Here is a 23,483-nt window from a genome sequence, read left to right on the forward strand (position 1 = left end):
TAAAAAATACCATAAAGACATGGAAATATTCAAATTGTAGAATTTATGAATCATAGAGCTTGGAAGTGGCCCTAATAATAATGATAATGATGATGATAATAATAATACAGATTCTAAGATCCTTACGGGCAGGGATCACCATATCATCATCATCATCGAGTTGGCAGGTACATTCCTTTCCCACAGTGAGCTTATAGCCTAGACTATCTACAAACTCTGTTGTAATGTACTTTTTCAAGTGCTTAGTACATGCTCAATAAATACCATTAATTGATTGGAATTTCTTAAGTGCTTACCATGTGTAAAGCATTGCACTAAGTGCTGGGGTAGATACAAGATTATCAGTTCAAACAGAGTCCCTGTCCTCAACAGGGCTCACAGTCTAAGGGGGAAAGAGAGCAAGTATTTTATCCCCATTTTACAGATGAGGAAACTGATGCACAGAGAAGTTAAGTGACTTGACCAAGGTCGCACAGCATGCAAGTCAGAGACAGAATTAAAACACAGATACTCTATCTCCTAGGCCCATTGTCTTTCTACTAGGCCACACAGCTTCTCAAGCAGTCACCTCATCTATCTCTGAACATGAAAACATCTAAACCAGTCAGACCAGTGAGAATCTTAATTTTAAAGACTTCAGTACAAAAAGAGATTCCACCATCAGCCTCAGTTGTCTGTTCAGGTACCTCATGCATCTTTTAAGGAAGTTCCTCTTTCCATCTAACCAAAGTCCCTCCTGTTGCAGTCCAAGTCTCTTTCCTCTCATTCTGTCTTCAGTGGGGAGTGAGAATAGCTGGCAACCCCTCCTTTACCATCCCAAAAGCCCAAATTTACCTAGACAAATGCTCCCCAATTTGAATAGGCTGTTAAAAATAAATAATGCTTCAGGACCCCACAAAAGACAGAAATCTATAAAACCATCAGAATGGTGAGCCCACGAATGCAATGGGAATGGATCTGGGTCACCTCTTGAGGGCAGGGAGCCTGTCTTCTACTTTCATTATGTGCCCCCCTGTCTCTATATGTTGCCGATTTGTACTTCCCAAGCGCTTAGTACAGTGCTCTGCACACAGTAAGTGCTCAATAAATATGACTGATGATGATGATGAAGTATTTAATGATCAATGACCAGGCTTCACACACAGTAGGCCTTCCATAAATATTGATGATGATGATGTATGGGAATTGTATTACATCTGAAATTTGTGTACTCATAGATGTACTACGCAAGTAGGTGGAGTTAGCATATTCCCATTTCCACCTGCTGGAACCCTGCTTAATCTCTGGAAAGGAGCCATTATATTCGATGTAAGTCATCTTACATTAAATTAAAATATTCAAACAGAGCAGGCATAAGGGCATCATCATACACTTTATCCACAATCCTGCCCAGATTGGTCCCTTCCAAGGTAGGATTTCTCTGCAGCTAGGGTCTCTGCTGTTGAGAGAATAGTCCAGAGAGACCCGTGAGAGACAATCTTTAAATGTGTCTCCTCAGTCAGGTTTACCTCTTTTCAGTGCCTAGTCCATTCCTCAAGACTGTAAGCTCGCTGTGCATAGGGAACCATCAACTCTGTTATGTTGCCAACTTGTACTTCCCAAGCGCTTCGTACAGTGCTCTGCACACAGTAAGCGCTCAATAAATACGATTGAATGAATGAATGTCACTTTTTACTCTCCCAAGTGCTTAGTATGTCTGCACACCGTAAGCGCTCAATAAATACCACCGATTGGGACAGCAATGAAAGGTAGACTGCAGTACTACTGTATTCATTCATTCAATCGTATTTATTGAGCGCTTACTGTGTGCAGAGCACTGTACTAAGCGATTATGAGACCAGGAGGAAAGGCTGAAGCTCTAATGCCCAGCCTTCTGAAAAGACCTCCTGAGAAATGGAATGAGGGCAGAAATGGGACAACAGACAAAACCTTGTCTGATGAAGTGTTAAATGATTTGGGGGAAATCTCTCCCCGACCTGCTCCGATCTATGACCCTGGACCAGCCTGACTGACAGCAAACTTTCCTTCCATCTCCAACTCAACCAATTCCCGCTCCTCTAAACAGTAACTACTGCTGTGGGTGGTTTGTCAGAGCCAACCAACTAAGGGCAAGGGAGGATGTGTGTGATTTTTCCCCTCCTTAAAATTAAAAAAAAAAAATAAGTGTTCAGGTTATGGCCACTAGAGGTCTTTCTCTTTCATATGGTGGTTGCTGTGCAGTTTGTACCGCTTTTTATTTATTCCTACGTGAGCAGCCCTAGTACACTTCTTGCATGGACACAGTGAAAATTACAATGTAAAGGACTTATTATACCTTCTTTTGGAGTAATTTTACCGTTAGTCAAAACCCTTTCTGCCCGGCAAAGCTAAGGAGATACATTTTCTGCAGGTAATTCCACTGCTTCAAGGTAAGAGATCTGTATGGTTTGGGTTGTTAATGTTCTGAGAAAAATGCTAGTATTTCTCTGAAATCAGTTTACTTTCAAAGGTTCATGTTGAAATGATTTCTTTTAAATGGTTGAACATAAACTCCCGGCAGGAATAACAGACTGCCGGGCAAACAGTCATCGGAGTGCTGCTTGTGGTTTCCAACAGTCTAGATTAAAATTTGGCAGGGGGGGGGGGGGGGGGGGGGGCACTGATTTTTAGCCCAAGTTGTTGGACATTAAGCATAAAAGCATACTTTTCGAATTTTTAGAAACTTCAATGCTATGAAATATCATTTTTCCCATTAATAGACAATAACTGCTTCATGAAATCCGCATTATTTTTTTACATTTGGTCAGTGTGACACAGCTTGCAGATCGATCAAAATGACTTATTGGCACATAGTTTTTCTGCTTTGAGTGCACATGGAAAAGGAAAAAAAAACTAGCTGGTTTCCTGTGGTATTATAGCATAATGTAACTAAAGTTTGGACAAACGCAAATGTAAATTGGGCAAATTTTCGGATATTTTGATATTAGTAAAATATGCAGAGTTCTCATGCAACTGAAATTGCTAGTCTTTTCCTCTGGTCACTTCCTGATCTGAATTCTGTTAGAATTTTCATCAATGTGACTGATTGATAGATAAACTGGAAAGACAGAGGAGAGCAGCAGTTTTGTCGTATGAAAAGACACTCCCCCCTGCCATTAAAAAAAATCCTCTCTGTCACGTTGAGAGGCAGAGTAACAATACTCTTGTCTGATCTCATTATTTCTGAGCAAAAATCTTGAGAATGACCATTTAACTGGCAACTTCCCCAGCCCTGCTTTCCTATTCAGTTTAAGACCTCTCTTCCAAAAATCGGATTTTTTTTTAGGCGAGGGTAGGGCAAAGGAATTTAATTCTTTTACCAGCTGCTCGGACACTCCAGACAGCATCGTGGAATATGTCTGCCTCATTGTTTTAACATTGATCAAACTTTATAGTACTTCAACTCCAACTCCCAGCTCAGTCAGCAACCAAGGTAATAACTGGTGTGTTTATTTGGATACTGCCCAGAAGGGATTATCTGTCACCTCCCTCTTCCCCCCTTTTCCAGGTTAATTGTTACAACACTCCATTCACAAATGCTTTCTAGCCTCTCTGGGACCTAGTAATCAATGTTTATTTACTACGAGGCAGAAGACTGTCAGATACATTCATTTAACTTTAAGCATTCCTGGTCTGATTATGGATTTTAAATGTTGTTGTTTTTTTGATAATTGAGGTGATGTGAATATTATATTTCAGGGAGAAACTACCTTAGAAACTTGGAAGTCATTCAAGCACAAACTAGTTAAGTCACCTCTGCTACATTTAAGCCTTGTTAAAATGTATCTAATGAATTACATCTTGATGATGTATGATTGAAACTAGGTCAAATGAGTAAAAATAAGTGCAATCAGTGGGAGCATTTGACGGACGAGGGAATACTTAAGAGCATAAGAGTGGCAAGAACTATCTGACATATGAGACTCTTAAGAAATACTGTATAATCAATCCTGTAAATTAACTCATCCCATTACTAGGAAGGTCTGATCACCTCAATGACTACAGAACCTCAAAACAAAATAATAGCCACGATCTGAATGGTGGTTAGCAGGAAGGCTGAAATGTAATATGGTAAAAATTTCATTAACTGGGTTGTTTGAGATGCTGTGCAGAAAGTAGGGTCACTGAAGAGAAATGCCAGACACTAACATATAGAAAAGCATGAGTTGTCACAGAAAGTCCATCAAATCTCAACGGTATCTTTATTGTGCTCATTATGCAGGTACACACATGCCCACACAAAATCAATGGTATTTTTTGAGCACTTATGGTGGGCAGAGCATCGTACTAAGCGCTTATACACACACACACACACACACACACACACACACACACACACACATTGCCTTTAACCAGACTACCTGTGAGGTAGGACTATTTTTGTAACAACTGATTCTCTAAACACTGCAACCACCAGAACAAACTTACGACCTACAAACGGTGGGTACCTGGGCATGTTATGCTTCCAATATCTGAGGCAAATTCCCCACCAATCCATCTGAGATTGGCAGACATAATGAGCTCACCGATGGTAGGACAGAGAACCCAGGAGATACTGAGGCTAAGAAATAGAGAACTTATATAGCTAGCAACCCAAATGCCAACATTACTATGCAATACCAGTTGGTGTCAGGTTACCATAGTAACTTCAAATAATGTTCAAGCCCAAAATAAAATAAATAAAAACCCTAAAAGGCAAACAAGGAAAACTTAGCAGCAAAAAAGGGAAGTTCCTTTCACGATCCATGAATTTTGTTTGTTTTTTGGGGGAGTTTGACCAGCAAAGAGTAGAGTATTTACATTAATCTACATGTGTGTCATGTGGTTACATAACAGGTCTGGTTTCTCTGCTGGAGTGTCTGCTGTGTGTTTCCTGAGCTAAACAGAGGACTAGGGAATCAGAAATGACGATGTCAGACATTCTGGTTAGAAAAAGGAGAATTAATCCTTTCAGGTCCCTAGAATGGGACCTCCCCTGGGAGAGGCTATGTTATAATCGTGGCTTGAAAGAGTTAACTCATCTATAGCAGTCATCCAGGACCCTGCTACGAAGGAGAATTCGGCTTCTGAAGTATGTTTATGGTTTTGGGTTTGTGTGGGTCAGAGAATCCAAACTGAATAGAAGAGGAGGGTGCTGATCAGCTCTGGTGTGTGTGTGTGTGGGGGGGGGGGGCGGGTGTGTGTCTGTGTGTGTGTCTGTGTGTGCTGGGATGGGGGTGAGGAGAGAGGGGATATTAATGAACTCAGAACACCCACATGAATGCTATAGAACCTCCTAAACACCATGCTCACCTCCCACATTCTTCTCGGCATAATTTTTCAAGCACCTAATATTTACAAATCACCATACCAGGTACTTTGGGAAGTAGAAAGCCCAGTTCCTGTCCCTGAAGAGATTATGGTGGTGTAGTTTGGCCTCCTCCAAACAACATCACATCCTCTGCAACCAAAGCTTCTGGGAAAAAAAAACGATGGGGTGCATTTTTTCCCTTTTCTTCACATTCTCGGTAATAAACATGTCAGGGGGCTGCCAATTTGCTCAGCAAATACAGGTTTATTAGATAGAGTGTGGTGGGAGATTTGACTTTAGGAAAAATTGCAGGTATATAGGAAAAATGATTAAAATGAAATCATGATGCCAAAATTTAATTCATCTTTCACTGCTTCAGAGAACACTGTTGGGAAATTACTTTTTGGGAGAGGGGAAGAGAAGGGGAATCCCTTTGCTGCGAAAGATGCCGAATGAGCAGAAATGTTGTCATCCATGACGTGATCTGTGCTAATAGTTATATGTATTGGGTAGAATAATAGTGCTGTATATTAGAAATGTATGTAGCTGGGACAGAGAAATGCCATTTGGTGGCGGAGTATGGTATGTAAGATCAAACTGACCCCTTCTGCAACAACTCCAAAATTCTTGCACACGCCAATGCAGTACAGCCTCAGAAACACTCTGTGTACCTTCAGAATGCTTCACCTCTTGACCCAGAGTGCCAGGAAAGAGTTCCTCCTGAAGGTGCCAAAATTTAAGCATGACTCTGTATTTAAAAGGAGCTCTCTTGACCTGGAATGATGCATTGGATATAGCCTGAACTTTAGCTAAGTCCCCTCTCCAGACAAACAGCCTTGACATATTGCTGCTGTGCTGTCAGGCCATCTCAGTACGTAAGCACTTACACTGTGACTGGTAACAGGCCAGGTGTTTATTTACCAAATAAATAAATGGCACCTATAGCCCTGACTCTTCCTTGTTCCAACTGTGGCCGTCCATCATCAATGAGCAGCTCCGGCTAATCGTTATTTTATAGGAGGAAGTAGGCCTCTTTGTGCAGTCATAGGTTTCAGACTCTATTTTTATATTGACTTCTGATGTCTTCAAGTTCATTGGGCTTGTCTTCTTGTCTCTCACAGATGAATGAACAAAAGCCCAGGTAGCCTATTTGCACATCTTCCTGACAGCTTCGGCTTTATGATTAAAACCATTCAAGTCTGTTGTGCTCTGGATCCATTGTTTTCTTCAGTGACTGAATGTTATTCAGCACTCTATAGCTTTTAACTCAGCAGAAGATAATTGTCTAAATGTTGCTCTAGTAAGCCAAAAAAAAACTGCCAAAAATAAGAAGAAATGAAATGCTTAAGAGAACCCCCCTTCATGAAGTGCATCAACTCCAACCTCAGTTCTGCATTATGGCAACTCGCCAAGGGACTTCACTTTGGGGTTTATGCAGATTAGGAAACTCAGACCTGAGTACGGTTCCAATAAATCAGGTCAGGCTAAAAAACCCTTTCTCCCACTGTGTTTCAAGGATCCTGATGATGTTGACATCAGCGGTCTGTCCAGTGAAGTAAATTCTCTGCTTCGAATGCGTTGCTCTTCTCCACACTGAGTATCTGGAGGTGGCCAGTACTAGGAAGGAGTGTAGTTTACAAGATGATGCAAAACCCGGTGCCTTGCCCTAAACTTAGAACCAACTGTCAATTTGTCTTCTGCTTTTTCAACAATGAATGTCTGGCTCTGATGAACTACTGGAGATTCACAAAGTTCAAAAACCTGCGGGCTTGTAGCTTTCCATTTAGGCTCCAGGGCCAATCTGTGGTTGATTACCTTTTCCTGTGTCTTGAGGGTTAAGGAAAAATTCCCCTTTAAGGCAGGAGAGTCCTTCATCTGGATCTGGTTCCCAAGCTAAGGAAAATTTTTAGAAGGTTCGGTATGGGGACACCACTTCTAGTTTCCCCCCTCTAGGGTTGCAACAGCTGAATCAACATGCAAAAATGAAACCTGCAGTTAGGCCCCACAAAGAAGGAGGTCCTATGAAACTAAACTCCCCGTCTATACTTTTCATTCATTCATTCATTCAATCAATCATATGTACTGAGCACTTACTGAGTGCAGAGTACCATACTAAGCACTTGGGAAGTACAAGTCGGCAACATATAGAGACGGTCCCTACCCAACAACGGGCTCACAGTCTAGAAGGGGGAGACAGATAACAAAACAAAACATGTAGACGGGTGTCAAAATCATCAGAACAAATAGAATTATGGCTAAATGCACATCATTAACAAAAGAAATAGTAAATATGTACAAGTAAAATAAATAGAGTAATAAATCTGTACAAACATATAAACAGGTGCTGTTGGGAGGGGAAGGAGGTAGGGCAGGGGGGCGATGGGGAGGAGGAGAGGAAAAAGGGGGCTCAGTCTGGGAAGGCCTACTGGAGGAGGTGAGCTCTCAGTAGAGCTTTGAAGGGAGGAAGAGAGCTAGCTTGGCGGATGTGTGGAGGGAGGGCATTCCAGGCCAGGGCAAGGGGGTCGACGGCAGTTCAGGAAAGAATGAAGCAAAGTGAGGAGGTTATCGGCAGAGGAGCGGAGGGTGCAGGCTGGGCTGGAGAAGGAGAGAAGGGAGGTGAGGTAGGAGGGGATGAGGTGATGGAGAGCCTTGAAGCCGAGAGTGAAGAGTTTTTGCTTGATTCGTAGGTTGACAGGCAGCCACTGGAGATTTTTGGGGAGGGGAGTAACATGCCCAGAGCGTTTCTGCACAAAGATAATCCAGGCAGCAGAGTGAAGTGCAGGCTGAAGTGGGGAGAGACAGGAGGATGGGAGATTAGAGAGGAGGCTGATGCAGTAATCCAGTCGGGACAGGATGAGAAATTGAGCCCAGCAAGGTAGTGGATGGAGATGCGGGCTTGTGAGACGGGAAGGATGGTAGGTGGGAAGGAAGGATCTACAGGAATGGGAAAGTCAGGGAGAGGGCAGGGTGTGGGAGGGAAGATAAGGATTTCAGTTTTGGACATACCTTTGAACCCTTCCTGCAGAACACTGGATGAGAAACATTCTATCTCTTCTGGATTTAGCACTTCCTTCTGATTATTTGTGTGAAATACACCAATGAGGTGCAGAGGCGTAAAGGAATCTCATCTACAAAATGCGAAGTCACGTTGACCAACCTTTTTTGGGAAGGTTTTGCACTGTACATTTATCCCCAGTTTCAGACTTTCCTTGGCATGAATGCACTCCAATACCATCTTGCTAATGATCATCTGATCAATTGGGGATGATAGCTCACTCTTTTATTGAGTTGCAATTTTCCCAGCCTTTATTTTCTTTTGTCTTTCAATCTTTTGAATTCTCACTTGTCCCATGCTTTGATCTTCAGAACAGCATCAGCCCCTTCCAGTCATTATCTTACACCATTTACATTAGCTTTCTCTTGTCATCTTTTCCCAGTTATGAATCTCAAGTCTAAAGGCCCCAGGAAATAACAGGTGCCAATGGCTGGAGAGAGCAGCCCTGGGATTTCTGGGAGAGGCTGAGGAAGGAGGCTTTGTGACACCTCCACCACAGTGAGCCTGATTGTGCTGATCCCTCTCCTAAAACCTCTTCCAGGAACCTCTTGCTATAGCCCTTCCTGTCACACACAGAATGGGTGCTAACTGATCAGAACTTCCGAAACATGTACAGGAGTTTATAATCACCAACCTCCAAACTACACTGATGGAACTAATAGGGGTGACTGTGAAGTGTGGCAAAAAGATGGAATGACCCAATGACCCTGATGCCCTCCAAGAGTCAGCCCCAGGAACAGAACACCCTAGGAATTGTGGCTTTCCACCTCCACTTGGGTCATACTGCTCTATTGTTGTCCTTCCCCTGAATAGTGAATTTTCAAGTGACACTAAATGAAAAAATTTTTTAACTAAGGGTCTTTGTGCTAAACTCCTAGAGATTCAGTCCCCATTCCCTTATCTAGGAATTTAATCAAAGAAGATGTCACATTTGTCTGATTTGTTCTTCACAGACTGTTTCAAATTGCTCACCCTATCACCATCTTCTGGTAATTCTGAGAAATCTGCTCAATATCAGTACCGCTCTACCCATTTTTCCCCTATAAGCTAATTTGGGATTCCATGCACAGCACCCTGCAGGTCGCACATCTTCTCAAGATGGGCAGTTTTTGATAGAACCACATTTGGGGGGAAAATCTCTCCAGTTCTGCAAATCCTCACAAACAGTTGTGATCTAGATATCCTGACAGATGAAGAATTTTGATCAGGGGAGGAGACGGGGATGGGGCACATCCCAGGCATAGGCAGTGCCTGTAAGTTTGGGAGAAGTCAGAGGAAAAGGGAGCATTCACCCTGCACTTAGTTGACATAATAATCAGAAAAACCATATAGTTAACATTCAGTTAACGGATCCTATCTATATGTATTAAAAGTGCTGCAAACCCACTCATGTTTTCAATCTAATAAAAGGGAGCTGTGTAACTGGTACTTTTTAGTTCACTTCAGCAGAAAAGTGATAAATACTAGGTTGGGTTCATGCAGACAAGGGAGCTAAGCTGGGAGATTGCTTCCTTGTACAAGTGTCCTGCTTTCCTCATTGCTATATACAACTTGCGGCACAGAGATTCTGGCAACCCTGGGCCCTCATTTTTTCAATCTGAGGCCCTCTAGTTTGGGCTTCAGAAACTGTCCTGATGACCCCACCCTCCCTTCCCACCACCCCACCCACTCTGGCTGGCAGTTGGGAACTCAGTGGCAAGACTGGTGTTATCTGAATTCCTAGTATGTTGGTTCTTTTAAGTCTGACTTTTGCCTGCACTGCTCAGGAAATACTTACTCTTTGATACTTTGCACTGAGCTTTCCCTATGGAGGATCAAGGCAAAGATAATATTTTTAACTGACAAATGCTGTCCAAAAACTTTGCTCATGTGACATATGTTCAAGAATGATTTGGACACATTCATGGATGAGCGATGTATAATGGGTTACTAGAGGGGAAACTTGTAGAGGGGAAAAAACAGAGGAGGATTACAAACCATTTAAATCGATTCTCAAACAACAGTTTGCAATTGGTTAATGGATGGAAGAGCTTGGAATATTAAGAGGTAGGTCTCTAACCATGGGTATAAATGCAAAGAGAGAAACCTTTGCAAACACACCACTCCTCCAAAAATCCTTATGTGCTATTGTCAGAGACAGAACACTAGACTGGAGTGGATCTATGACTGGCTCTATTACGGAAATTCTTGTATTCTTAAATAATATTCTAAGACAAAAGTGATAACCTGAGATAAATTTGCAAATGATCTACGTCATTTAGAGTAACTTACTTTTTTGGAAGTGTTATCCAAATAACTGCCTCAATTGTCCACTTTCCTTTGTGGTATGACTAGACATAATGTATGTATATTTGCTCTGCTGTGATATTTCAGTGTCCTCAGTCTAACAAATACAGAGATAAAATTCCCTAAAGTCCCTGATTTTCCACTGTCATTTCTGACAGGAAACACTTTAAGAGGTCCAGAACTAACGGTCTTCCAACATTAATGCAAATATTTGTAAAAAAGCATTTATTAGAATTCCTCTTTTGCAGGTGCTGCGGCACTCAAATCCTTTAGCCTGCAAAAATAACACCATTGAAAAATAAAGAGCAAAACATTTTGTATTCCCAGGACTTCCTTTGCCTCTCAACTGCCGTGTCTATTCTGTGCCTATTATCTAAAACTGGGGCATTGTTAAGAAAATCAAATAAAAAACCAAAGGTGCACAAACTGCTAACCTCAGTGAAAATTCTATGCTGGCATATACAAACAAGCCCACAAGGGGTTCTCCCAACAACTTCCAGCAAGATGGATAGGGGTTGAACCACTTGTTAAAGAGTGTGAAACTGTGGGCTAAGCTTTCAACAACAAAATAGGTCCTCAGCGTTTCACAGCACTTACTGAGTTTTGCACTCTGGGACTTTGGTTCTGTCTTGGTTAGATGGTGCTTTGGGAAAGACATACATTATTTATTATTATGACTGGAACTAAATATGCACTTGCAATGTCCTGCAAAAAGCACTGGGTTAATTAGGAGAAACTCAATTAAGTCCCAGCCCCTGGCCCACTAAGAATTTGTGAACCAAATGAAGGAGGACGAGAGAGAACACTAGAAGTAAAATCCAAATAATATTAATCAGTTCAAGAGATCAATGGTAAAACATTTAAGATTTAAATAACACTTGGGGAGGGTGGTCCCCAGATACCTCTCTGCTTCAGACACGTGGTATGTGTCCAAATACTTACCTTGATTACTGTTTCAGCTTCCTTGTTGACCTCCCTGCCTCCTGTCTCTCCCCAGTCCAGGCCATACTTCACTCTGTTGCCGAGACCACTTTTTTTTACAAAAAAGTCCAGTCCATCATTCCCCCACTCTTCAAGAACCTCCAGTGGTTGCCCATCAACCTCTATATTAAGCAGAAATTCCTTACCGTCGGCTTTAAAGCACCCCATCACCTAGCTCCCTCCTATGTCATCTCACTGCTCTCATACTACAACCCAGCCCATTCACTTTCCTCCGCTAATGCCAACCTACTCACTGTACCTCAATCTAGTCTATCTTGCTTCCGACCTCTCACCCACATTCTGCCTCTGGCCTGGAATGCTCTTCCTCTTCATAACTGGCAGACAATTACTCTCTCCATCTTCAAGGCCTTACTGAAGGCACATCTCCTCCAAGAGGCCTTCCCTGATGAAACTCTCATTTCCTCTTCTCCTGCTCACTTCTGTGTCACCCTTGCACTTGGATTTGCTCCCTTTATTCACCCCTCCCTCAGCCCCACACGACTTATGTGCGTATCCATAATTTATCTATATCGATGTCTGCCTTCCCCTCTAAACTGTAAGCCTGTTATGGGCAGGGAATGTGTCTACCAACTCTGCTATATTGTATTATCCCAAGTGCCTAGTACAGTGCTCTGCACAGGGTAAGTGCTCAATAAATATGATTGATTGATTGATTTAGAGAGAAAACCCATCACTACTATTCCAGCATCTCTCAGGTTGGGAAGGTAGGCTTTCTGCATCTCTTCTGTGGCAGGTGTACCCTTCCCAGCATTTAGTATAGTGCTCTGCACACAGTAAGCACTCAATATATATGACTGAATGAACGAACATGGACTGTATTGCCACAGACCACAGATGGAACAGTGCACCTAAGGGATTATTTTTCACGATCCTTTGTTTAAGCCTGAAAATTCACTGTTCAAACCACTCTCAATTTTCTTGTAAAGATATGGTTTGTATTACAAGGCCATTTAGATCTGCCAGAGCATTTCAGTGAGTGATTCAGATTTATCAGTGCCTTAGTCATGTTATCCATTCCTGATTACTGAGGAGCTGCTTATGAATTGTAGGGATGATCTAGTTTCTGGGTTTCTCCTCCCACTTCCTCCTGGGACCCACTCCACATCCCTCTTTGTAGCACCATTCCCCAAGACTGGGTAAAAGAAGGAAGAGATGGGGAAATTCCATTCATTCATTCATTCAATCATATTTATTGAGCACTTACTGTGTGCAGAGCACTGTACTAAGCACTTGAGAAGTACAAGTTGGCAACATATAGAGACGGTCCCTACCCAACAACGGGCTCACAGTCTAGAAAGGGGAGACAGACAACAAAACTAAACAATTCCATGCGACCTATGTTTGTTACTTGAAAGACTGGCCAAGAGAGGAGGTTGAAGCAATTGGTTACCGGTTTGTGAATTATAGTCAGTTCTTTCAAAAAGCATGTTTTCAATACGGTTTAGATAGAATGTTATTGGAGAAATACGAATGTTCTGCTATTGGGCATCTATATAGAGAGTGATTGCAATATCAAAATAAATGTTTGTCAATCAATGGCATTTTTTGAGCACTTACAATGTACAGGGCACTGTACAAAGCATTCTTGACAGTAATGTACAACAGAGTTGGCAGGCACATTCCCTGCCCACCAGGAGCTTACAGTCTAGAGGGGAAGATTGGCATTAAAACAAATTACCGATATATATACATAGGTACTGTGGGGCTGAGGGTGAAGTGAATATAAAGTAGTTAAAGGGTAAAGATCCAAGTGCATAGGTGAAACAAAAAGGAAAGTGAGTAGGGGAAATAAGGGCTTAACGGGGGACGCCTCTTGGAGGGGACGTGATTTTAGTAAGGCTTTGAAGGTGAGGAGGGTGATGGTCTGTTGTATATGAAAGGGGAGGGAATTCCAGGCCAGAGGGGGGATGAGGGCAACAGGTTGGTGGTGAGATAGATGAGCAGTACAGAAAGTACAGTGCATAGGTTGTCATTGTGGGCAGGGAATGTGTCTACCAACTCTGTTGCATTGTCCTCTCCCAAGCACTCAGTACAGGGCACTGCACACAGTAAACACTCAATAAATATGATTGATTGATTGATTCAGGAGTGAAGCATGTGGGCTGGGTTGTATTAGGAATTCAGTGAAGACAGCAGGAGGTGAGCCAACTGAGTGCTTTAAAGTTTCTGTTTGATGTGGAGGTGGATGGGCAACCTTTCTAGGTTTTTGAGGACAGGGGAGCCGTGAACTGACCTTTTTTTAAAAAAAGAATAATCTGGGCAGCAGAGTGAAGTAAGCACTGGTGTGCTGAGAGAGAGGAATCAGTGTGGTCACCTAGGAGGCTGATGCAGTACTTGAGGTGTTTGGATTAACATGGTAGCAGTTCGGATGGTGTGACAACTGTCTACGTGTTTTGTTTTGTTGTCTGTCTCCCCTTTCTAGACTGTGAGCCCGTTGTTGTGTAGGGACCATCTCTATATGTTATCAACTTGTACTTCCCAAGCACTTAGTACAGTGTTCTGCACACAGTAAGCGCTCAATAAATATGATTGAATGAATGAATGATGGAGAGGAAAGGGTGTATTTTAGTGATGTTGTGAAGGTAGAACCAACAGGACTTGGTGGCAGATTGAAGACGTGGGTTGGATGAGAGAGATGAGTTGAAGATAATGCCAAGGTTACAGGCTTGTGAGACACGGCGGATAATGGTTTTGTGTCAGTCAAGGTACACCTATTATATGTTTCACTTTAATGAAGGAATCAGCAAGAACCTAACCCTCGTGTTGTAACAGAACTGAGTATATCTGTAGTTTGAGATTTTCATTCTGGCCCTGTCCCAGCCGCATAGCTCAGTGTAAAGGGCATGGGCTTTGGAGTCAGAGGCCATGGGTTCAAATCCCAGCTCCGCCAACTGTCAGCTGGGTGACTTTGGGCAAGTCACTTAACTTCTCTGTGCCTCAGTTCCCTCATCTGTAAAATGGGGATTAAGACTGTGAGCCCCCCGTGGAATAACCTGAACACCTTGTATTCCCCCAGCGCTTAGAACAGTGTTTTGCACATAGTAAGCACTTAACAAATACCATCATTATTATTATTGTAAAGTCAAACTGGCTATCAGGTCTTTAATGGATCTCTTTCAGTGAATAAAATGCAGAAATTGGGATTAATCAGCCCCGAAATAAATTCCTAGGTGGTAGGGTATATATATACATATGTCCTTCACAGATGAGGGTAACACTGAGAGAGATCAGTATTTTACTGCACTCACAGAGCAGCTCTCTCCTGTGTCTCTTCTCTCCTTTGCCCACTTTGCAAGGTTAGACCAAATCATTTCTAAGGTAAAATGGGTAAATTCCTCATCCCCCTTCCACCATTGTCTTGACCATCAAAACCTAACCCCTGGGAGCCAGTTTGTCATGTAGTACTTTGGACACATATGAAGGATATGGCCAAAGGGACTTGTAAGGAGAAATCTTCAAGATCACGTACTCCTATGTAAACTGAGGGATATGCCACAGATAAATCGTGGGATTAGAAATCCAATGTACAGAAACCCCACCCCATCCATTCCCTACCAGCCACAATGGATGCAGTATGTGTCTCTTCCTCAGCTATCTGCAGGCTTCCTGGAAAGCTCATCAGGTGGGATGGCTACTGCAGCAGCTCTTCCTATTACTCTAATTGTGAAAACTCTCTAAATGCACAAATGGGTCTTTCCCCTTTCCTGATGTGAATGTCTAAGAGTGACTAATTATTGTTATGGTATTTGTTAAGCACTTACTGTGTCTTAAACATTGTTCTAAGTGCTGGGGTAGTTACATGTTAATCAGGTCCAACATAGTTCCTGTCCATCATGGGGCTCACAGTCTCAGTAGGAGGAAGAACAGAGGCGAATATGAAACCTTGGTCAAGAAACACTTGCTCATGATGAAGGAAGGGAAGGAGATGGAGTATGTTGAAGGGAAGAAAGAAAGTGCATGTTTGAGGTCCATGCTCAGCTCAGAGATGTTCTAGATCCTCCCCAGGACATCAGGAGGATAGAAAAAGTAAGCCCTGGAGTTATCCCTAAAATCAGGACTTCAGGTAGCCCCACTACTTACATTGTCAACCTGAGGAGGAAATTACCTTCAGGCCCCTACTGAGAAGGGCCGTGATGGGACTGAGATTTGGCCTCATCAGATCAGTAGAGAGAAATCTCTCTTCTACCCAGTTATTGCCGTCATCTCTATATGTTGCCAATTTGTACTTCCCAAGCGCTTAATACAGTGCTCTGCACATAGTAAGCGCTCAATAAATACAATTGATGATGATGATGATGATGATGATGATCATCTAAGATCCTGAGCTGAAAACTTTCCCTTCATTTACTGCTGTAAAGTGGAGTTTTCAAAAGGGAGATGCCTCTACCCACGCTATATGAATCAGGTATTTCCTGGCCCACTGGGAATATACAATATAAATTAATCCCACTTTAGATTATCTATGGCTGAGCAATGCCAATTGATGGTATACTGTGTGTTTACAAATCTTTGTTACCCAATATATTTCTGTATCTCAGCAGTAGACATAACTACAATATCACATTACAATTAAGACAATGAATGCTTATTGCAGGGTTTAAAGTCACCAATTATGTTAACGCCATGAAGTGATTATATTTTTAATTTCAGATTTCAAAACACACAATTTCTATTGTATGATTCTTAACACTTTATCATTGTACATTTTGCAGAAGAGCATAAAATAAATTGCCCTTTCTGCAAAGATGTGAACTGAAATACCATGTGTTCATTTTAATGGTAAACTATAGCCCCATTTAGTTTCATTTCACCAATTCATCCCTAACACAGCTGTCTCTGCAGCCTCTTCTTTGAATATGATGTGCTGGTCCGTTCCAATCAGAGTTTCTTGCATAAATGAAACTTTCAAGGCTGCGAATTCCTCTCAGGATGGAATTCTTTCCTGACAGTCCCAAGAAAACTTGCACTTACCAGGAAAGGCCTTAATGGGGATCAGAGATTAAAAGGATAATCAAAAGGACAATCTAGCCAGTGGGGTGTGGTGGGGGGAGGGAGAGAGAGAGAGAGAGAGAGAGAGAGAGTGTGTGTGAGTGTGTGTGTGTGCGAGTGTGAGAGAGTGTGTGTGTGTGTGTCCTGGGAAGAAACAACATAAGATCAATCAATCGATCAATCGTATTTATTGAGCGCTTACTGTGTGCAGAGCACTGTACTAAGCACTTGGGAAGAATAAGATATATTCTCCAGCCACCAGTTCTGTAATGAAAGGAAGTAGTAATGAAGAGGTCAGGGCAAGTCAAAGTGTCTGAGTCCTGCTCCCAGAGCTGGACAAATCAATCAATCAATCAATCGTATTTATTGAGCGCTTACTATGTGCAGAGCACTGTACTAAGCGCTTGGGAAGTACAAATTGGCATCACATAGAGACAGTCCCTGCCCAACAGTGGGCTCACAGTCTAAAAGACAAATGATTAAAGGAAATGTCTACATACACTGCAACCTGAGGTTTGAAAGAAATCTAAAGACTGTAGGTTGTTGCATTGTCCAGTAAGACTGGCCTTGTCTTCAAATATCATTCTTGACCTCAAGCAACAGTATGGCGACCATGTTCATATTAAGGTTTGGAAAGTCAAGCATCTGCTAGTGGGAAAACTAGATCTGAGACTGGGATTGGGGGTGTAAAAATGAGGTGCTTCTCTCAAAGATTTTTCTTTCCTTCTGGTCCTGCCACTATGAATTGGCATCCATGAAGGAATATCACCCCAAAATGCAAGACCAGGAGGGTGCTGCTCCTGAAGGGATCAATTTGGGCTGATCCTGGTGATGATGGTTATTATTAATGATATTCTGTTTTTGGCATAGCACTTTTATTTTTCCAGAGAATTCTCACATCAATTATCTCACTTTATCCTCTCAGCATCTCTGTTGGTTAGGGAAACGGAAATAATAACATCTCCATTTTACAGATGGGGAAACGAAGGCACAGAAAGGTTATGTTACTGGCTCAAGTTCAAACAACAGACCAGCGGCAGGACTGGGATTAGAATCCAAGTCTCCTGACTCTTTCACTTTATGCCCTCTTCATTAGATCATGCTGTATGATATTTCCAGGCAGGATATCGATTCCCTTTTTCTTCATGCCAATCAATGGAACTGCAGCTTGTTTCAAATAGATGAGTGTGTCAATAGCATTATTTCTTTCATGAGCCTCTCTTAGCAGTTCCAACCATATTGGGCAAATATTTTCACAGATAGGGTCAAGCTTTTCATTGGATAGAGTGGGAATGTGAACACTATATTTCATCAGAAGCATGAAACAAAACAGCATATGTTTCATTAATAAAACAATCTGATTTTGTCTCATCTCCTGGCATATATGATCCCAGCCAAATGGACTCCTGTTTCAATGGGGATGGATGAAGAGAAATAGCCCCATAAATGAATTATTATGGAGATGGCTCATATGTGGAAATGGATCATGCTTGGTATCCTAGCCTCTAATTTTCCAAAGGAAAGCCTGGGGATTTGACACCTAAACAAAGACTAATGGATCAGATATTTCCCTGGCCTGAAAGGAGAAGACGGCTCCCCAGATCCAACCCTGGTTCTCAGTAACTATTCCTAGTAAAGGAGAGAAGCTGACAAGGAAAAAACAGCTTCCTTTCTTCGGAACTATACAGAGCCCAGGCTAGAATACGTCTGGTGTACATGGTATGTTGCCAACTTGTACTTCCCAAGTGCTTAGTAAGTGCTCTGCACACAGTAAGCACTCAATAAATATGATTGAATGAATGAATGAAGGAATGAATCTCTAACTCTAGCTCTCCTCCCTATAAATCCTCCCCTCAAGCTGCGATGAAGGTGGGTCTATGTGACTTGCCTTTATGTAGCATGGGCTGTTGTGCCATCTTCACTCTAGGCACAATTTTCCATGTCAGCAGAGCATTCACTAGCAGAGCTCTACCCCCTTCTTCTGCTCGCTTCACTCACTTCCCTGCATTGCGGGGCAAAATCAAATTGAGGAACACATAATTATAGCTGTCTCACAACTAGCTGAAATCATTGAACATGCCAGAAAATTTCACCTGTTTACTCTTCGGTGAGGCTGGCACTAAGGTCAGGGACAACGTTAATTAATCAGATTAGATATGTAAATGAATGCAGCACCCTGGGCTTCTCAGCAGTTTCTCCCTCTTCAGCCTAGGATTTTAATAGAAAGGAAGACAATATACAAGATGCAAATGCCTGGGTGTCCAATCATCAGGCTTTGGCACCAAGAAACATCTGGACCTGGGGGAGCAACAATGGGAGACTGGCCTATATTCTCCCCATTTCTCAGTAGGGACTACTGGAGAGAGGAACCTGAACCCCCAGATTCTGCTCCCACCTCCCCCTCTGTCGTTCTCTCTGCCACCTCATCAGTAAAGTTGTGATAGGCTTCAAAGCACTCAATCACCTTGCCCCCAACTGACTAGCCTTGCTGTTCTCCTGCTACAACCCAGCCCCTCCCCATCTCCACTCCCAGTCCCACAGCACTTATGTACATATCCGTAATTTATTTAAATTAATATCTGATTCCCACTCTAGACTGTAATCTCGTTTGGGCAGAGAATGTGTCTGTTACAATGTTGTATTGTACTCTCCCAAGCACTCAGTACAGTGCTCTGCACACATTAAACATTCAAAAAATATGACTAATTGATAGATAGCATTACAAGCTAGTTGACACTGAATGCCTACCTAGTCATGAAAATTAATAGTTGGCCAATATCAAATACAGGTTTCATTGACCTTATTTATGTTTTTTTCCTGAAACATCTTCAGAAAAGGTGATTCTACAACCTATATTGTTAATAAGCCAAAGGGCTTCACGCTTCTTCTAAACAACATTGAGACCAAGTATTGTCTAACCTAGTTTCTTCTTTCAGCACTGTGTGTCAGTTTGCCATTGCTCTTCACCATCTATTTGATATAAAGCATTTAAAGGCTTTCACTTCTCCTAATTAAATCACTCCATTCTTCATGAGTTTATTGTCCAGCCTTTTATCATTTTCTTCATTTTCCCGAGTTCTCTACAGTCCACTTAAGCTGTGGCATGCCAAAGAGGTCTCAAAATGCTCTAATAAAAGCCAGTCTTAGGCTAAGTGAAATGGGCATATTAACTCTTAGATCCTATGTGCTAGTCAACATAATCCACAATCATGACTAGTAGAGATTTGGGTCTGGTGCCAACAACTCTGTTGCACTGAACTCTCCCAAGCACTTAGTACAGTGCTCGGCACCCAGTAAGCGCTCAGTAAATATCACTGATCGATCATTTGATAATAATAATGGTATTTGTTAAGCGCTTACTACATGCCAGGCACTGTACTAAGTGCTGGGATGGATACAAGCAAATCAGGTATGACACCGTCCTTGTCCTACATGTGGCTCAATCCCGATTTTACAGATGAGGTAACTGAGGCACAGAGAAGAGAAATGACTTGCCCAAGGTCACACAGCAGACAAGCGACAGAGCAGAATCCATGACCTTCTGAATCCCAGGCCCTTTCTCTATCCACTATGCCATGCTGATGCCTTATCAATGCTTTTCACAGGGATTTTGGAGGTTTCTACAAATTTCCAGATTACCCCCACCCCACCACCACCTCCAGTCAGACACCTAGGCTTTCTGTAAAGCTCATTTGGATGAGACATGGGCTTGTTGGATGTGACTCAATATACCCTGGTGTCCAAGGGAGAGAGAAGCCGATTCTCTGACTCTGTAATATATAGAAATAATTCCTTTATAGGTTATTCCTATCTGAAGGGCATGCTGTGATATTTCCTAATTGCTCAGAAGTTATTTCTGCCTTTTCCCAGGCTTGTTCCCATTAGATGCTGATCATTCAGGGAGTCAGTCTATTCCATCGGGTTTTCAGGGTCAGACATGATTCTTCATCAAATCTTTTTGCCCAGACAGGTGAATGATGTCTGCTATCTAACACTAGCATTTGAATAATATAAAGGGAATTATTAGTCTGTTGGGTAAGATAGAGAACACGAGGATCAGGCTCTCCTATCCTGAGAACTGTAAGCACAAAAAGATGCCCCAGGCTAGCACCACTCTTTCCATGAGAGGTGGCAACTTTTAATCAGATTTTCTTGCTGTTCTTAGTATATGCTAATGACCCTTAAAATAACAGGAACAGGTCTCACAACGGAAGCTCTGTTGTCTTTCTCCCTGGAAAATGAATATTTAAAATTGCACCTCTACAGTTCTGAAAAATGCAGCTGTCCATGGTTTTAAGGATGAGAAAAATGGACAAAAAAGGAAGCATGCAGTACTTCACACGTTCAAAAAGCTAAATCATAAGACCCTTGAGGGCAGGGATCATGCCAAGTAAGGACTTGGGAGTCAGAGGTCATGGGTTCTAATCCCGGCTCTGCCATTTGTCAGCTGTGTGACTTTGGGCAAGTCACTTAACTTCTCTGTGCCTCAGTTACCTCATCTGTAAAATGGGGATTAAGACTGTGATCCCCATGTGGGACAACCTGATTACCTTGTATCCCCCCTAGTGCTTAGAACAGTGCTTGGCACATATTAAGCGCTTAACAAATGCCATCATCATTATTATTATTGTTGTTATTACTAACTCTGTTGTACTCTACCAAGTAGAATACTCTGCATACAGTACATGCTTAATATATACCACTGATTAATTTAAATTAAAACATGAAAGCATGAACTAAGTGTTCAGTGGCTGGGAGACATAAATAACTGGCACATTTTGTGAATGTGTGCTTGTAACCTCACACATCTGGCTACCTTTGGTGCCATTAGTCCATTTGTGGAAACACCTCTGCTTTCTCTCCCGCCTTCTCTTTGTTCTTAAGTAATGACCATATCATTACTTAAGAACATCTCCAATAAAAGCTGGTAAGGACAGTGAAAAAAGATGAAACTCAAAGCAGCCTAAATTGCTTCTGGATATCAGGTTTTGTAAAAGTGTAGACAATCTATTGCATGAAAGGAGGTTTCAGGGTTATCTGTAGCTCTCCTACTCCCCACCCCAACTAATACCACCTACAATCAGGAGAGGACTGAATATGTGCATCAGCTTTCTCTTCAAATTAGTATTAAGAGTTTCTATTGTTCCCAAATTTTTTTTATTGGCAGGCACAATGCCCAGAATTTGGAGAACAAAGACACTTTCATTTCATATTGTCTTATTCCAATTTAGAATGGGTTTAGCAATTTGAAGGGGCTCCTGTCTTCTTCAGATATGTATAAAAAGAAATATATTTGTTCGAATAATCAAGGCCCTTCCCAGAAGCTCGGCAAATTCAACATCTCAATGGACTGACAAAAAATCTAAAGAAAGCTGGATTTACAGCTTTCTGTACATGAGAAACCCTACATGCAAGCAGATATTTTCTCAGGTAACACAGAACATAATACCATTACCAAATTATGCTACCTAATGACACATGGATAGAAAACAGAATCAGAAAGGCCAGCATGGATTTTGGCAGACTGATGGAATGGCAACACTGGAGCACTGAAATCCAAGCCAAGGTGAGGGTGAAGGTGAGGGTACTATTTCTTCTTTCTTAACGAAGAAATAGTAACAGGCGTTGTTCTGTATCCTGATTGTCTAGAGTTGACATTTGCAGTGTCTGATCTGACACAGCCCTGAAATAAGAAGGTGATTCTGACTTATATTGTCTATTAACATTTACTTAGTGAAGAGAATCCTGTATGTGGTAAAGTCAAGCTCAATATTAACCTTCAGAGATGATGGCTCATCCTACTACTTTAAGTGACTGAGTTTGTCACTCAGCTACTGAATAGTAAAATTTGACTTATCTATAATGCCTGCTTCCAAATCACATCCCAGGTATGGTAAACGCTGTATTTTACACCTTTCCCAACTGTCCATATGAGAGGGAGGAGCAGAGTGTGTCCTTGAGATGGAAAGGAACTCATTTGAGCAAGATCACATTCAGCTTTGAAGCAAGAGAAAGCCAAAGGGTACTGCTATTCACCTATCCATTTTATGGGGAAGCAGAAACAGACAGGTTAAATGATTTGTCTGAAGGCCTCCTGAGTCTGTAAAGGATCTAGAATTAAAACCTAGGCCACCCGACTTGCCTCTGTTGCTGAGTTTTTCCCACACTTCAAGAGGATACTGGGTTCAAGGTCTCTAATGTCTCTTTATGGTTATCAGAGCCACTTCTTTCCATTTCACAGATAGAGAATCAAAAACCCGGACCCAATGACTGAACAGAGTGGAGTTCTCCACCAATCAGGCATCCTCCTCCTCAAGCAAGTAAAAAGATCTTTTCATGAAAAAGAAGCTCCTCACCCTGGAAGGCATGTGCAGCGGTTCCCAGTGGATTGTTTCACCTAGCTCTGCTCTCCTTTTGGTTTCTTTAAACCTTTCTAATTGAAAAAGGACCCATTTACTCTTTGGAAGATAACTGGAGTTCACAAAATGACCTATGGCCCCAATTACCCAGAGAAATAACCCCTCCCCCACTCCTCCTTTATTAATCTGATCAGAAAGTGCTCATGGATTCCAATCTCTTCCTTAATGATCATGTTGCCAGACCAGTGTTCCATCATCTTAGAAGCACCTCAAGGTTATGGTGATGCATCTCACAGAGGACATGGAAATGCTTAGCTTTGCTTTTGTTATATCTTCACCAGAACACTGCAAACCTCTCTCTTTCCATCCCTCCCTCTTCGCTCTCCCCCCACCACTTTCATCTCTTTGGAGGTTTTCCAAGAAGGTACTGGCTACAATTGATTCTAAATGATCCTGCTAAAATTTTAACGTAGACAAAAATACG

At 42.0% G+C, this 23,483-nt stretch overlaps 2 protein-coding genes across 2 annotated transcripts in view; one reads left to right on the top strand and one right to left on the bottom strand.

The window, feature by feature from the left end:
• LOC119949834 (dedicator of cytokinesis protein 2-like) overlaps positions 1 to 23,483 on the bottom strand; it is a 381,064-nt gene that overhangs the window by 82,152 nt on the left and 275,429 nt on the right. The gene's annotated exons all lie outside the window — the stretch shown is intronic.
• Positions 2,296 to 23,483, top strand: part of INSYN2B (inhibitory synaptic factor family member 2B) — a 109,741-nt gene continuing 88,553 nt past the window's right edge. The window contains exon 1 of the mRNA XM_038771965.1: positions 2,296 to 2,408. The gene's annotated coding sequence lies outside the window, so the exon portion shown is untranslated. The remainder of the gene's footprint in view (positions 2,409 to 23,483) is intronic.

The sequence above is a fragment of the Tachyglossus aculeatus genome, chromosome X1 (genome assembly GCF_015852505.1).
Source record: "Tachyglossus aculeatus isolate mTacAcu1 chromosome X1, mTacAcu1.pri, whole genome shotgun sequence".
Classification (NCBI taxonomy): Eukaryota; Metazoa; Chordata; class Mammalia; order Monotremata; family Tachyglossidae; genus Tachyglossus; species Tachyglossus aculeatus.